Here is a 13,279-nt window from a genome sequence, read left to right as displayed (position 1 = left end):
CTTCCAACAACACAAGAGAAAACTCTACACATGGACATCACCAGATGGTCAACACCGAAATCAGATTTACCTTTTAAACCTAGTATATTGAAGTTAGCTGTTGGATATTGCAGAGAGAGTAATCTAATAGGTAATAAGAAACACGGGCTTAGAAACCAGGACAGACATTGACAAAAGATATATATATATATGTGTGTGTGTGTGTGTATGTGTGGGAATATACACGTATTAAATATATGCAGGAATACACAGACATATATATATGTTGGAATCATTGTTTAGTAGGAGGGTGTCTATTATATACCCAAGGAATATTTATGACATGAGGAGAAAGAACTAAACATTTAATCATTGAGAATATCAGTGCGTAAGTAGACAAAAGAGGATGCTACAAAAGAAATCTAAGGTGACACACTTCAAAGAGTGGTATCAAATGCCATAGAAAAGTCAACTATGGAAATACCTGACTACATTCCCTATGTGATTTGCCATCTGGACTTGATCTCATACGCCTTTTCCTTTTGCTGATTTTGCATTGTAGTAAGTGATTTGTCATCTTTCATTTCAGTTCAGTTGCTCAGTTGTGTCTGACTCTTTGCAGCCCCACGGACTGCAGCATGCCAGGCTTCCCTGTCATCACCAACTCCAGGAGCTTGCTCAAACTCATGTCCATCAAGTTGGTGACGCCATCCAACCATCTAGTTCCCTGTTGTGCCCTTCTCCTCCTGCCTTCAATCTTTCCCAGCATCAGGGTCTTTGCCAATGAGTCAGCTCTTCACATTAGGTGGCCAAAGTATTGGAGTTTCAGTTTCAGTATCAGTCCTTCCAATGAATATTCAGGACAGATTTCCTTTAGGATTGACTGGTTGGATCTCCTTGCAATCAAAGAGACTCTCAAGAGTCTTCTCCAACACCACAGTTCAAAAGCATCAATTCTTCAGCACTCAGCTTTCTTTATAGTCCAACTCTCACATCCATACATGACTACTGGAAAAACCATGGCTTTGACTCGATGGACCTTTGTCAGTAAAGTAATGTCTCTGCTTTTTAATATGCTGTTGGTCATAGCATTTCTTCCAAGCAGCAAGCATCTTTTAATTTCATGGCTGCAGTCACCATCTGCAATGATTTTTGAAGCCTAAGAAAATAAAGTCTGTCACTGTTTCCATTGTTTCCCTATTTGCCATGAAGTGATGAGACCGGATGCCATGATCTTATGGAAATGAGTTTTAAGTGAGCTTTTTCACTCTCCTCTTTCACTTTCATCAAGAGGCTCTTTAGTTCTTCACTTTCTGTCATAACGGTGGTGTCATCTGCATATCTGAGGTTATCGATGTTTCTCCCAGCAATCTTGATTCCATCTTGTGCTTCATCCAGCCCAGCATTTCGCATGATGTACTCTGCATAGAAGTTAAATAAGCAGGGTGACAATATACAGGCTTCACGCACTCCTTTTCCTATTTGGAACCAGTCTGTTTTCCATGTCCGGTTCTTGACCTGTTGCTTCTTGACCTGAATGCAGGTTTGGCAGGAGACAGGTAAGATGGTCTGGTATTCCCATCTCTTTCAGTATTTTCCACAGTTTATTGTGATCCACACAGTCAAAGGCTTTGGCATAGTCAGTAAAGCAGATGTAGATGGTTTTTTGGAACTTTCTTGCTTTTTTGATGATCCAGCTGATGTTGGCAATTTGATCTCTGGTTCCTCTGCCTTTATAAAATCCAGCTTGAACATCTAAGACCTTAGAGAGAGCAGCCTCATATACATGGAGGAGTATAACAGAGGGGAAAGAAACCAGGTTAATGAGTAAATAGGAAATAGGGAATCCACAAAAGAATTAAGCTAATGGCCCAAAGTACACAGGTAGAAGGCTTTTCCCTACCATTGTCTACATGTGTGTGTGTGTGTGTGTGTGTGTGTGTAGCTAGAAAGATAGATGTTTTGGACACATTTAAAGTATATAAAGCTAAAATTAATAGAAGTCTGAAGATACAGGTGACACAGTTAGGCTGCCAACACATGGCTATGTTCTTACAGATTAACCCAGTTCTTAAGTGATCAAACTGGGCTTCCCTGGTGGCTCAAATGGGCAAGAATCTGCCAGCAATGATTTGATCCCTGGGCCGGGAAGATCCCCTGGAGGAGGAAATGACAGCCTTCTCCAGTATTCTTGCTTGGATAATCCCATGGTCAGAGGAGCCTGAGGGGCTACAATCCATGGGGTCGGAAAGAGTCAGACACGACTGAGCACACACACACACACAGTGCTTTATAGTGTACAAAACACTCCTATATATCTTCCCACTGTCAAACTTGAGACAGTCCTATAAGATAGAGCAGGCCTTGTTAACCCCATTCCACATATAAGGAACAGACTCGTGGGACTTGGGCTATTTGTTTGAAGCCATGTTAATAAGAACTGGCAGGACTCAGAGTCTTGTGTCTCCAAGACTATGCCATTTCTACTACAGCACATTACTTAAGGAGATATCTATGGCTAATTAGGCTAGGATAAGTCAGACATCTGTAGCATACATTTACATTCAGCTCTAAAAGAAAACTTACTGATTAGCTCAAAAGGAAATGTGAGGGTTCAGTGGCAGTTTTTTAGCTGACCTAGAGAAATGCAGTAAGCACTGATTTTTCTGCCCTTAACTATTTCAGGTTTTCCTGCAAGTCCTTGGAAGGAATCCTAAGCTTGACTCTCTAGGGAAGTGCTGACATCAACCCTGCAAGTGATAAAATATGCCTAAAGGGTGCCATTGGACATGACTTAGTGACGAAATAACAACCAAAAAAAGATGCTATTGGACATGACTTAGTGACGAAATAACAACCGAAAAAAGATGCTTTACTATTAAACAAGTCAAAAGAGAAAAGGCTTGCTAGTACACTGAGGCACAGGAACTGGCAGAACTTAGGGAAAATAATGATGCCTCACAGTTTCTGACAAATCCTTCCCAGGAGTTATGGATAATTAAGAATGACACCTATAGACAACAAAGCAATCTTAATGAAGTGGTATATTCCTGATCTATGATGCTCTAATAGAGTCCAAATTTAAGTTATGGCTGGGTAATTGATATCTGGCTTTTCCCCTCAGCATTTGATTTTCAACCAAACTTATATAAAAATAGATTTTTGCTCATGTGTACTTTTCAAGTTACATTTTAGAAATGAACAAAAAGAGGAAAAGGTGGGGAGAGGAAACATTTGAAGAAAATCATCTAAAAGAACTTTTCGTGAAACTAGAAATAAAAGATTAATTTTTAAATAGCTAAAATAAAGGTATGGATCAAAAATTTATCTAGACTGTTTCTCTTTTAACTGAAGGAAAATGACAACTGTTTTACTCATTAATGCAAAACCAACAGATTTTCCTGGTTTGATAACCAAGACTTCTTGAAACTGGGAAATGACAGGTGTGAGAAAGCCCCGATTCTACACTTAAATGACACATTGGTGGTCACTAAAGAGTGGAAGGAAGCTGTTTTTGGTTTGAATGACATCAGCAGCCTTAGATGTATGTGTTCCCAGAGTCCCAGCTGAGTATCTGTCACTATGTTAGGCATTCCTTCAGTGGAAAGGCTTTTCCATACTTCACGAGAAGAGGTTTGGCCAGCCCTCTCATGTCAGGCTTACATTTAGGGTTCATGTAATGTACATGCAATTATTGGAGTAAAAGGTCTATAAGGGAAGACAAGACTGAAACAGAGCCACAGATTTTATTTGTCAGTTAAGCAGAGTTTGTAATGTGGGTAACTGCCTACACACCTAGAATATTTGATGGTGCATCAGGCTTTCAAGTAGATAGCAGAATGCAGAAACCTTATAATGGTCACAGGATGCGTTCAGCTATGAATAATAGAAACCACTGCTTACTCCCCCCCAAATCTAACACTTACTTAAACAAATTCAGGTAGGCTTTGCATATATACCAAGAGGCTCTCAGTAGGAAATCTAGGGCAGATTTGACAACCCAACACTGCCACCAGGGAGCCAAGGTCATTCTAGCCTTCCATCTCACCTCCCCTGAGTTCGCTTTTATTTTAGATGGTTACCTCACTGTCGTAAGATGGCTGCATCATATCCTGCATGCAGTTCATGTTCTGGAGAAGGGAAAGGTGAACGCTGAAGAATAAAAGTCATGCTCAAGCTGAGTTCTTTGTTCTTTTAAGGACCTTTCTTAACATTTCACCCCGTAAACTCTAATATCATCTTATTGACCATCTCTGGCAGCCAGGAATGCTGGGAATTGTAGTACTTTTGTTTAGATGAAGCATGATAACTTAAAGAAAATTGAGAATGAAAAGGAAAGCAGGAGGATGGATACTGGGCAAGTAACTTGTAGCTTTGCCACAGTCAGGAAGAGAAATGAGGAAGGCTGCTGCTCAGGGTCAGCCTCAATTGGCAGGAATAGATCTCAGACAGCTGGGTGTTTTCATTTCTCTTCATTGAGCTATTTCCACTTAATTATCCATAACTTTAACAACACCCTATGTATTTTTAGACTGTAACCCAGGTTACATCCTGCTCAACAGAAAAACTCAATTCAATTCAGCTACTTTTAATTAGAGCTTCATATTTACCAGTATAAGAAATTTATGTCTAACATTTATTTAGTATTTAATGTGCCTCAGGCACTGTACATATTATCTTACATAATCCTTAAACATTCTAATTAATTATTATTTTATTTTTGTGTTTTTTGTTGACCCATGGAACGAATAATTCCCCGATATACAAAATGGAAATTTGAAGCAGAAATAAACATAAATGTATAACATCTAAATTAAGTAAATGCCAGAGCCAAAATATAAATCCCCACAGTTTGACTCCAGAATCGATGGCCTTATCACTATGATTACTGATCTCAAGTAGGAATAAACAATTTTGTGGTGGCTTACTTGTCAATTAGTTATCCTCAGCTTCTAAGAGAGCCTGAACTATCTTAGGTGCCAAAAAACTTATGAATTAGTGATAGATGCAGGAGCAGAGTGTGGCTAGTAGATCTACAAATCCCCTTTTAATTCAGCTCCAGGACAATGTGATGGACCTGGGAAAGCCAGACACATTCTTTCAATGTTTCAGTTCAGTTCAGTTCAGTCGCTCAGTCGTGTCCGACTCTTTGCGACCCCAAGAATCGCAGCACGCCAGGCCTCCCTGTCCATCACCATCTCCCGGAGTTCACTCAGACTCATGTCCATCGAATCCGTGATGCCATCCAGCCATCTCATCCTCGGCCGCCCGCTTCTCCTCCTGCCCCCAATCCCTCCCAGCATCAGAGTCTTTTCCAATGAATCAACTCTTCGCATGAGGTGGCCAGAGTACTGGAGTTTCAGCTTTAGCATCATTCCTTCCAAAGAAATCCTAGGGTTGATCTCCTTCAGAATGGACTGGCTGGATCTCCTTGCAGTCCAAGGGACTTTCAAGAGTCTTCTCCAACACCACAGTTCAAAGGCATCAATTCTTCGGCACTCAGCCTTCTTCACAGTCCAACTCTCACATCCATACATGACCACAGGAAAAACCATAGCCTTGACTAGACGGACCTTTGTTGGCAAGTAATGTCTCTGCTTTTGAATATGCTATCTAGGTTGGTCATAACTTTTCTTCCAAGGAGTAAGCGTCTTTTAATTTCATGGCTGCCCTAATCTTAGAAATCTCCAGGGAGAACCTTGTTTAGTCTTTTCAAATAAAGTTTCCTTGCTACTTAAAAACTCACTTTTAAAAAATACAGAAATAAAACAAAAATGAAAATAAAACACACCAATTAAACTCTTGAAAAGCAATAAAGGAGTAGGAAATACGACTTAAGCTGGAAGTTTCTAAAAAGTTGTGACTTTTTCAGGCCTTGACATTTGCTCTTTCTTCTGTCTGCATCTTTCTTCCTCCAGGTAATATGTATAATTTGTTCTCTTAGTTCAATTAGATCTCTGTTCAAATCACACATCCTCAGAGATACTGTCCCCAACTCTTTTGTTAAAATAGGAGCTCCCCTTCACCCTCCGATTATCTTGATTTATTTTTCTTCATAACACACAGAGGTACTAGGCAATGTTTTTCATATTCAGTTTGCCTTGTCATCTTCCCACTAGATATTAAGATTCTTAGGACCAGGGTCTTTGTCTTATTTGGTTGCCACCATATCACTAGAATTTAGAGTAGTACCTAACTTAGCATTATAGGATCGCACTAGCTCTTCATTCGGAGAATAAGTAAATCAATGAAATTAACTCAAGAATGTTAGGAAACTAACAGATCAGTACAACATCCTCTTAAGTGACTAAAGCCATTATACAAAGATGTCTGTACCATATCTATACAGATATATACATATATAGTATATACATAAACATGTGTGTAGATATAGCATAAATCGTGTAAGGAGATCCAACCAGTCCATTCTGAAGGAGATCAGCCCTGGGATTTCTTTGGAAGGAATGATGCTAAAGCTGAAACTCCAGTACTTTGGCCACCTCATGCGAAGAGTTGATTCATTGGAAAAGACCCTGATGCTGGGAGGGATTGGGGGCAGGAGGAGAAGGGGACGACCGAGGATGAGATGGCTGGATGGCATCACTGACTCGATGGATGCAAGTCTGAGTTGGTAATGGACAAGAGTTGGTGATGGACAGGGAGGCCTGGCGTGCTGCGATTCATGGGGTCACAAAGAGTCAGACACGACTGAGCGACTGAACTGAACTGAACTGAACTGAATATAATACATAGGATACGTATTTATATATGTGCATGTGCAACGTACAGGAGGAGAAGGGGACGACCGAGGATGAGATGGCTGGATGGCATCACGGACTCAATGGACATGACTTTGAGCAAGCTCCAGGAGATGGTAAAGGACAGGGAAGCCTGGTGTGCTGCAGTCCATGGGGCTGCAAAGAGTTGGACACAACTGAGCAACTAAACAATAACAATGTGCAATGTGTGTGCACATGTGCTGTCATGTCTGACTCTTTGTGACCCTCTGGACTACAGCGAGCCAGGCTCCTCTGTTGATGGAATCCTGAATCCTCCAGCAAACATACTGCAGTGAGTTGTCATTTCCTACTCCAGGGAATCTTCCAGAGCCACTGGGCCACCTGGAAACCCCATATTTATATAAACTATATAGATATTTTGTGTATATGTATGTGTGTATATATATGTGTGTGTGTGTGTGTGAATGTGTGTGTGTTATATTAACATAAATATATCTACGTATATGGGACTTCCCTGGTGGCTCAGTCGATAAAGAATCTGCCTGCATTGCAGGAGACTGGGTTCAATCCCTGGGTTGGGAAGATCCCCTGGAGGAGGGCATGGCAACCCACCACAGTGTCCTTGCCTGGAGAATTCCATGAGCAGAGGAGTCTGGAGCAGGGGTCTGTGACCCATGGGGTCACAAAGAGTCACACATGACTAACACACACACATACACACACACACACACACACACATATACACTATAGATCAACTCCTATGCTAATGTAAACATCAATTATATCAACTAAAATTAACATACTTTTATTAATGTTAACAAATTAAAATTTGTTTAATTTTCTTTAAAAAGAAAAATTTTGTAGGTGTATTTTCCTCCTGTGGAAGAAGAGGTTTAAGTTTTTCTGAATTTTATCTTGTGGATACCATGGAAACAGTATGCTTTGCATTACCAGTTATTTAATTTAAGAAAATTTCAAATGTTGCCTAGAAAAAACTCTAGAGATTCTAAGCAGTATTACCAGTGGTTTTAGATAATGTCTTGACAATTATAAGCATCAATAAATGCAATGAGAAGAAGCAATGATATGACCAGTCTGTCTTCAAGAAGTGAAATTTTGATAATACCCAAATCATTCATTCCCTAACTGAACAGAAGAGAATACACATGTTGAGTTGAAATAAAAATTAATTTCAGCAAATTTAAAATTTGTAAGTATACACATATAAAGATCTACTGATGGAACAGAAATGAATTATTATCACAATTGTTGTCGAATCATCAATTCTATCAATATTTAAAATGGGTTTTTTGATCCCCTTTGTTAGGAAAATCTAGATGTAGACACACTCTTACTTAGTGGTTTAACTATACAGCCTCTTGAGACAATGAAAGTTAAGGCTGAACCATATTCCTCCGAAATTCATATGACAAAGCCTTAACTTTCATTGTGATCCAGGTTTATTCACATGTCAGTGGCATGGTGGTATGCTTTAAAGAGAAAAAGTAGGAGCAATGCATGACCTCTGAAGTCTAAGCTCAAAAGTGGTATAGTGTCACTTCCGCTGCATTCTGTTGACTGAAGTCACAAAGCCAGCCCAGACTCATGGTGTAAAGAAGTAGACTTACCTCTTGATGGAAGAATCTGCAAGGTCACATCGCAAAGGACAGGGATACAGAGAGGCCAACTGTGGTGAATGTGTGAGTGGTAACAGAAATGCTGGGGAGGGTGGCACCATATGGGGATGAATCAGGGCTGATATTTCTTAAGCACAATTATCATAATTTAAGTAATAATTATGCATATGGAGGAGGGAGGGTAGATAGATGATTCCTATTTTCTTAATGAAGGAGAATTCACTTCTTTAAAGAAAATGCAAAGGAATTTAAATGAGAAGGATCTTAATTACCTAACCTTAACATGGAGATTTTTCACTGTTTGAAGCAAATCAATTCATGTTATGCTGAAATCTATGAGTTTCATTTTTCCTTTCCTGTTGAATGAATATTTCCTTGTAATAATTCTCTTTGCAGAGCACAATAACTACCCAGCTAGCCTGCCAGTTCTCTCTGAGTGGGAGGCTGTCAAATGGTACATGAGATTCAAGCAAAAATACAACCTATCTTTCTGTAGTGTGACATTAATGAATCAGACCAAAAGCTTTTAGTAATATGGAGACAATATGTGAGTTTCAGGCCTACGTGTAGAGAAACAGAACTGTCATGATGGCAGCATGTTCCCAGATAAAGAAAGCAAAAGTCAGAAGAAGTAAACAGCTTCAGTTTCTTTTAATCCTTCAACATGTTTGGCGTTTCTGATTTCTTTCTCTTTTTTTTTTTTTCTGGTTTGACAATAGTTAAAAAAATAAAAAGTCACATTAATGTTTTTTGTAAGGAGATTATTTTTATTATATTTTTTTCTTCTAGAAGAAAGAAGAAACACATCATTTCACCAAGCAAAATTTCTATGAAAAATACAGTTGTGATTAGTGTGTACATCATATCTTCACGCACATTCAGGAATATTGAAAAAATCCTTTATTTTCTAAAATCTAAAATAATTTTTTATTTTGAGTCCTAGCTTTTTCAGAGAGGTGAATGAAAACTTAATCTCAGCCAACTCAGCATCCGCTCTATTTTCCCTCTGAGTTGCACTGAAGCTTCAGGAAGTTTTGGTCTTGTTTGTTGTTTAGTTGCTAAATTGTGTCTGGCTCTTTTCACTACATTCCCATGGAATGCAGACTTCCAGGCTCCTCTGTCCACAGGATTTACATAGTGACAAGACTTTGGGGATGCAGAGGGGAGGCATCTGGCCTGTTGTTTGCTGTGGGCACTGGAACACACAGAGAGTCTCAGTCACTGACCCTTGCATATCCCAGAGCTTTCCCTGATTGTTGTCAACAAGACCCCATTAGGACCAGCAACTGTTGTCATTACTTCTGTGTTCCTGTCAGATTCACATAAATTATCAATTTTTCTTTCCACAGAATGTGGAAATCCTGGCTGGTTTGTTTTCAGGTCCTGTGTGCTGAGGAAGGCTCTCAGTCAATTCAGTTTTCTGGGGGCTTTCCCTTTCTCGAGGGGCTTCCCAGATGACACTAGTAGTAAAGGGCCTGCCTGCTAATGCCTGAGACAAAAGGTAAGAGACACAGGTTAGATCCCTGGGGTGGGGAAGATCCCCTGGAGGAAGGCATGGCAACCCACTCCAGAATTCTTGCCTGGAGAATCCCATGGACAGAGGAGCCTGGTGGGCTACAGTCTATGGGGTCACAAAAAGTTGGACATGACTGAGCAGGCACGCACATCCTTTCTCAGAGGTGGAACTGGGAAATGAGACATGTGTCCTTCCTCCTTTTTGGGTGCCACGAGGCCCCCTGGGTTTTGTTTTCCTGCCTCTCTGAGGCTCAGTCACAGAAGCAAGATGAAAGACTTTTCATCATGGACCACTCACGGTGCACTCATTGCATCCCTTCTGACTCTTCTCTCACACACACAGGAAATGTTTTTGAAGTGGTATGTAGGGTGGGAGGGTTGTTCTTTCTCATATTTTTCCTTACATCTTTCATCAATATTATGAGTAATTTTTGTTCTTCTGAGGAGAGGAAGTTGATATGATACATTTAGTTTAGGGTTTAATAAAAAAAAAATAGCTGACTCAAATGAGATCTGAACCTCCTGTTTATTCAAATACAAATGTGTTCACTGTCTTCTATATCATTTAATAAAAGTTAGAAATGTCTCTTTATGCTTTAAACAGACTGATTAAACATAGTCCTATGAGGAGATCAAACCAGTCAATCCTAACAGAAATCAACCCTGACTATTCACTGGAAGGACTGTTGCTGGCCAATACTTTGGCCACCTGATGCAAAGAGCTGAATTATTGGAAAAGACTCTGACGCTGGGAAAGACTGAAGGCACAAAGGAGCAAGGGCCAGCAGAAGATGAGATGGCTAGATAGCATCCCTGACTCAGTGGACCTGAATTTGAGTAAACACTGGGGATAGTGGAGGACAGAGGAGCCTAGTGTACTATAGTTCATGGGATCTCAAAGAGTAGGACACGACTTAGCAACTGAACAACAGCAACCGAGGAGCAAAAGAGAATTTTTTCTACCTGCTGTTCTACATTTTCTCCATAAAATGCCTGCCTGCTTGAAGGGTGGGGAGAAAAGTCAAAGAGGAAAAGGAAAGGTAAGAGGAAAAATACTCATTAGTAATTCAGAAATAATACCCTTCCAAACAAACTGTGCTATCAGGTTTACTTTACACAGAAGTATTCTTCCTTTGGAATATATGTTATTTTCTTTGGCAGCACAGTCAGAGTTATATTACAGCAGTCTCATCCCAAATACATCAAAATTGATCTCATTTCATGAAATACTTGATAGTTGATTCTAAAGCAGGATAGTAAGAGGGAACAGTGGAGATAGTTTGGGGCTCAGAGGAAGAAAGAAACTGACTTCTTGAAAGAAAGATATGCACCTCCTTCCTTGTTTAATTCTAGTATGTCTAACAGTATTTTAACAAAATTAGGAATATTTTATTTATAAATGGACACTAAAATGGTCCATCTATTAACTGTCCATCTACTCACATAATTTATGAATTTATCTGAGATGAACAAACATCTTCCTTGCTGCTACCCACTAGGTAGGTAACTAGTGGCTACCTAATAGGTAGGTACCCGCTACCCACTAGGATCAGACAACTAATACCACAATCAAGAATGATCCAGAAATACTTCCCACAAACTGTTTGATAATGTGTGTATGGGTTTATTTGCATGTACATATATGTACATCAATCTTCATTCTAAGACCAAATAGAATTTAATTATATTGGTTTAATGGCAAATATTAATATTGTCAATACTTTTTATTCTTTTGGCTGATTCAGGTGATTAAACATTTTCTGTGCTGTCTTATTAATGAGTCACCTGAAAGTAGCATCTGAGTGATGTCATCTGGGTTGCAAGTAGTTTATATGGGACAAGATTGGGATAAGCAGAAGGGAGAGAGCACAGAGAGTAATATAGAAGGGGGAAAGGCTATAAAGTGTGTCTTATTTAGCTGGTTACCACTTAGGACAGCTGGAGTTCCTACTGAGGAACCATGCAGAATATGCCTTAGATTTATCTCACTGAAGGACAAGGAGATGGGGCATCTGCTCACATCCTCATGGTTTGAGAGTTGGCACCAGGGAAATTAACTCCTCTCACATTTACAACCTGTTCCTACTCACAAGAGATGAGAGAGCACTGTAGTTTTGGAAACCGAAAGAGAACCCCACAGTGTACAACTGAGTGAGGTACTAGCTGTGTTCATACCACCATCTTACATTCGATTTATTGAATTCTCCAAAGCTGCCATCTCTTTGAAAAAAACTATTTTCCTTGCCTTGTCTTCCTTTCATAATCTAGTCTTTCTAGGATTTTTTTTTTCAGTTATTTCAATTCAGTTAGTCTTTGCCACGCACTGTGTGATACGCAAATATTCACTCCATTACGTAGGTGAGAAGTCAGAGGCTCAGAGAGGAAAATTAACTTTTTGGACCTTGAAACTCCTCCCCTGTATTCTTTGCAATATACTAAGATGCTTCTATTGAAGTAATAGACGTGAAATTTAGACTTTTGAAACATGAATGATGTTTGGATTAAGTCAGTTCAGTTCAGTTCAGTTCAGTCGCTCAGTCGTGTCCAACTCTTTGCGACCCCATGAATTGCAGCACGCCAGGCCTGCCTGTCCATCACCAACTATCAGAGTTCACTCAGACTCACGTCCATCGAGTCAGTGATGCCATCCAGCTATCTCATCCTCTGTCTGCCCCTTCTCCTCCAGCCCCCCAATCCCTCCCAGCATTAGAGTCTTTTCCAATGAGTCAACTCTTCACATGAGGTGGCCAAAGTACTGGAGCTTCAGTTTTAGCATCATTCCTTCCAAAGAAATCCCAGGGTTGATCTCCTTCAGAATGGACTGGTTGGATCTCCTTGCAGTCCAAGGGACTCTCAAGAGTTTTCTCCAACACCACAGTTCAAAAGCATCAATTCTTCGGTGCTCAGCTTTCTTCACAGTCCAACTCTCACATCCATACATGACCGCTGGAAAAACCATAGCCTTGACTAGACAAAACTTAGTCGGCAAAGTAATGTCTCTGCTTTTGAATATGCTATCAAGGTTGGTCAGAACTTTTCTTCCAAGGGGTAAGCGTCTTTTAATTTCATGGCTGCAATTCACCATCTGCAGTGATTTTGGAGCCCCCCAAAATAAAGTCTGCCACTGTTTTCACTATTTCCCCACCTATTTCCCATGAAGTGATGGGACCAGATGCCATGATCTTCATTTTCTGAATGTTGAGCTTTAAGCCCTCTTTTTCGCTCTCCTCTTTCACTTTCATCAAGAGGCTTTTTAGTTCCTCTTCACTTTCTCCCAGAAGGGTGGTGTCATCTGCATATCTGAGGTTATTGATATTTCTCCCAGCAATCTTGATTCCAGCTTGTGCTTCTTCCAGCCAAGCGTTTCTCATGATGTACTCTACATATAAGTTAAATAAGCAGGGTGAC

Source organism: Capricornis sumatraensis, chromosome 2, assembly GCF_032405125.1.
Source record: "Capricornis sumatraensis isolate serow.1 chromosome 2, serow.2, whole genome shotgun sequence".
NCBI lineage: Eukaryota > Metazoa > Chordata > Mammalia > Artiodactyla > Bovidae > Capricornis > Capricornis sumatraensis.
This window is presented reverse-complemented; position numbering follows the sequence as displayed.